Below are 4611 nucleotides of genomic sequence, written 5' to 3'. Positions count from 1 at the left end.
AAGCTCAGCTACATTTGAGCATGAAATTATTAAAAAAAACAATTATAACTCACGGTCTAATTACCTCGGAATGTCGGAAAATTTTTTATCTGATGCTTGAAAATCAGTGGTTTCTGTGGATATTTCATTTCAAATTGTGCAAGCATTTTGTCGGCCTCATATTAAAGAATTTATGCAAAAATGTTGATTAAAATTGGAATGAACTGACAATTAATGGTTAGTTAATTAACTTGATTATAGAATATTGCATTGCCATCATGTCTGAGGTTGCATACAAATTTTAAAAGAATCCGATCACAGGAAGTGAGTGAAAATTGAGTTGCAAGTATCCACCCGAAGAGACAGGAATCTAATGAAATTGGAATAATTAATAATAATTAATGGTTAGTTAATTAATTTTATTATAGAATAATGCATTGTCATCAGGTCTGAGGTTGCACATAAATTTTAAAAGAATCCGATCACAGGAAGTGAATGAAAATTGAGTTGCAAGTATCCACCCGAAGAGACAAGAATCTAATGAAATTGTAATAATTAATAATAGTTAATGGTTAGTTAATTAATTTTAATATAGAATAATGCATTGTCATCGGGTCTGATGTTACATACAAAACTGCAAAAGAATCTGATTACAGGAAATGGGTGAAAATTGATTTGCAAGATTCCACTCGAACAGACAATAACCAAAACAAGTTAATTAAAACATGGAAATATGTAATAATAATAACAAAAGCAATAGTTTAGATGAAGAACAAAGCATCATAAAGCAATGAAAATAAACTCTGATGCCAATAGGACTTATCGAAATTTTTAGCAACTATATGACACTGAACTCACCAAGTCCCTCATCTTTGATTGCCTTGCATTATTTGCTTCGCTTAACAGCATTGGAACCCCCTTCGGCACAGAAGCGGACTATGCCGGAATCGGAATAGCATTTTGCAGTTGGCTAAGATTGTCATCAGTGCCCATGACACAATTTAATGTTAATTTTTTCGACCCATGGACACGATATCAATCAACATCAACTTTATTGGTAACCGGCTTCAAGTGAATCACTTTGAGGTGTTTTTTAGCAAAACCCAATTAGCAAAACCCAAGTGAAGTTCCTAAAATTGGCAAACAAACAGTGCCGGATCCTTGATTTTTATAAGTTAAGGGGAAAATTGAAACTACCTCGCGTTTTTAAGGTTTAAACCCTACCTCATTTGGAATAATTTTTCAAAATTATTCTTAAACATGTTTTTTATTTCCCTTTTTTTTTGCTGAAAAACTTATTATAGATGTTTAATTTTGTTCTTGAATAATTTATTTTTTATTTATTTATTTATCTTTTATTTATTTATTTATTTATTTATTTCAATTTCATTGAAAATTGAAATTTACTGTTGACGACTTATACAAACTCTGTGTTTTATCTGCAGTATTCATTTTTATTGCATGTGTGTGTGTATGCATGTGTGTGCGTGTTGTGTTGTGTATGCAGTGCTGTGTGTGTACGCGCGCGCGTGTGTGTATGTGTTTGTGTCTGTGTGCAGGCATGAGTGTGTGTATGTGTGTGTGTGTGTAGGAGTGTGTGTTTGTGTCTGTGCGCAGGCATGAGTGTGTGTATGTGTGTGTGTATACGCGTGTGTGTAGGATATGGACGCAACCTACAGGTTTTCCCAAGAGGAGCAGCATCGTGAGGCCGGTCGACGCGACGGTGGTGCTGGCAGAGGGAGGTGGTGGGAAAATAAAATCATAAGAATTCAAAACAGTCAAATGAGAACAATAAGCAATCGTGATTGCTCAAAAAAAAAAAAACATGTTCTTACAAATTCACACAAAACAATTTAAAAAAAAAAAAACTTACTTGGTATACCGTTATCCTCTTTTTAAAAAAAGAAAAAAGAAGGAAAAATGCATTGAACAGAGCAAGTTTGTTAACCCAGAGTTTTCTTGCGTTTTTTCACCATTTACGACAATCATCACACCATCACACGTTTTAGAGGGAATTAATGAAAACTAACATTATTTTGAGAAGATCGAGAATACCATTAAGGGACGAAACAATTTCTGTTGCTGAAAGCAATCTAAGACACATCGAATGCGTTAATAAATACTCCTAACAAACTGCCTGTGTTTACGTCAACAGACACACATGGAACGCAATGTGGCAATGATTTAATGTTTTCGGCAGTTTTGTAAATCGCCGCAAGGTAGCGTATTCGAGCGCTGGAGTTGCGAAGAACGTTGAATGTAAAAAATGAAAAAAAAAAAGACGATAAAATAAAGGCTATGTCCGAATAGAGCAACCAATTTTAAACTTATTTAAAATGAAATTCTGGATGGAAACGTTGTTTTAAGATTTGGACAGCAGCCAAAAAAATCTCTTTTAATACAATTATTAGAATTTTACTTGCTCACCCATATGCAAAATGGCAACAGGAAAGAAATAAAAATTCCTGAATAACGTTATGTTAATTAACGTTTTAATTAATATCTCCGATAATTAAAGTCGTACAATTACGAGATTGGTCCTATTGTTTTCTTTGGAGAATTTCGAATTGATCGGTATCTCGTTTGACTCTCGATTCGCAACGGTTCTCGAGAAGATCGATCTTTAGACAGACAAGCAGACGGACGCGAACAGATTTTAATATCATAGTAGAAGTGGATAGATTTTCGGAGAATAGTGCTGGTAAAACCCTCCCCAAAACAAAATTCTGTTTCTGGCACTAATTGATTCTGCCGCCTCTTAAAAGTGGCCACCGGGGTAATTGTTCCGGCATGCTTCTCCCAAGGTCCGGCACTGCAAATAAATAAGAACTTTTATTTTTCGTGTGCATCAGAGAAAAATCCATCTTGTGAAATTAAATTTCACTAGATGGAATGTAAGCAGCATACATTAGAAGTTCAATTAAAGTCATAAGTTTATTAAACAGTTTATTGAACAGAACACTTTTTTTTTTTACAGAAATCAATCATGAGGATGGAACACTTTTACTGTTGTTTTTCAATATTTTCGTTGTTTTTAAAAGTGGCTGCGCCAAATAAGACACAATGAGACCAACACCCCCATTTTTCTATCTAGGGTTGCAGACAATCGCTAGATCGCGATTTTATCGTCATCAAAATGCCTAACTGATGAAAAAGCGCTTTCAACAAGCAGTTTGTTTTCAACAGGCAAAATTGTCTCAACAGTTTTACAAAAGAGTCTTGTCAAAATTTTATGATATTGTTTGCAGTAAATTTTATTTCTTCACGGTTCAGTGTAGTTTACTAGTATAAAAAAAGTTCTTAATTGTTCTAGAAAGTCTTATTTATGCAGTAGAGAAATTTAAAAAGAAAAATGTTGCTGCGTGTCATTGTTTTTTGCTGTGATTTGTTAACCCTAGAAAAGTGGACTGTGGCCAAGTAAAGCCATGATTGGGATCATTGGAACTTCGCTGTTTTTATTCAGACACCGAAAGTTCAGGTGGAGGCTATGATCCGGTGGTCTTAGTCTGCACACATGTGCGCAAACTGTGCGCAGGAGTGACCAAAACACTGAAAATAAACTACTTATAGTGATCTTCTTCCTTTCTATTGGAGTAAATATGGAATTCCTGATTATTTCTTTTTGAGTTCGTCAAATGTGGTTTAGTATGTTTTTTATATTGACAATAAAGATTTTTCAATTTTTTATAGTTTGATAGTCTTTTTTGACGCTTTTCCAGAGTTGGCCTTATTGGGGACTCATGTTCCTAAAATGGTCAATTTGCAGTTTTTTGTTAAACTTCCGACAAAGATAATTCAATCTTAATTTTTTCCGTACTAGTTGAGTAATGATAACATTGTTTAATACAACATTATCCATTATTAAAAATACTGAATAATTTAACTCTTGCAAATTGCAAGAAGTAGAGTGTATTACGTTTATTTCCACGACAACGATATTCCAATATTTAATGAATGCTGCAAGTGCGCCTTATTCATTAAATTATTATTATAAGAAAAAAGAATTTTCTTTTTTTATGAGTCATTTGATGAATGTACAAAAATAGGACCCAATCAAATTATAAATCAGCAAGATATTAGACCCTTAACCTTGGTTGGCCTAATTTGTCGTTCTTGCCTAATTCATTAAATATTGGAAGATTGTTGTTGTGGGGATAAATATAATACACGCTACTCATTGCAATTTGCAAGTGTTAAATTATTTAATAATTTTAATAATGAGTTTTGCTGTACTAAACAAAGTTATTATTACTCAACCAGTATTTGCTAAAGGCATAGAGGATGTATTCCTTACACTTAATTTAACAAGTCAACTGCTTTTGTAATGAAAGTTTACAAATATTATGTGCTCTACGTTGCCTAATATCAATAGGTCGGCTGGTGAAACACAAATATTTTGAAATCCACTTTCAAGAGATCTAGTGGACAAATGCTTTGAGAAATCATAAAAATAGTTATGAAAGCAACATGTTGTTCTATGGAGTGCTAGCGACTGCATACCAGACATTTAATTAACACCTTACCAAACACAGAAATCAAGAAGTAGCAAAGATTAATGACGAACTCCAACCAGTAAGTATTGCATTAGCTTGTTTGCTCAGTTCGCTCTTCAATGTGTTGTAAAATATTAAT

This window comes from Uloborus diversus, chromosome 1, assembly GCF_026930045.1.
Source record: "Uloborus diversus isolate 005 chromosome 1, Udiv.v.3.1, whole genome shotgun sequence".
Classification (NCBI taxonomy): domain Eukaryota; kingdom Metazoa; phylum Arthropoda; class Arachnida; order Araneae; family Uloboridae; genus Uloborus; species Uloborus diversus.
Note: the sequence above shows the minus strand (reverse complement) of the source record.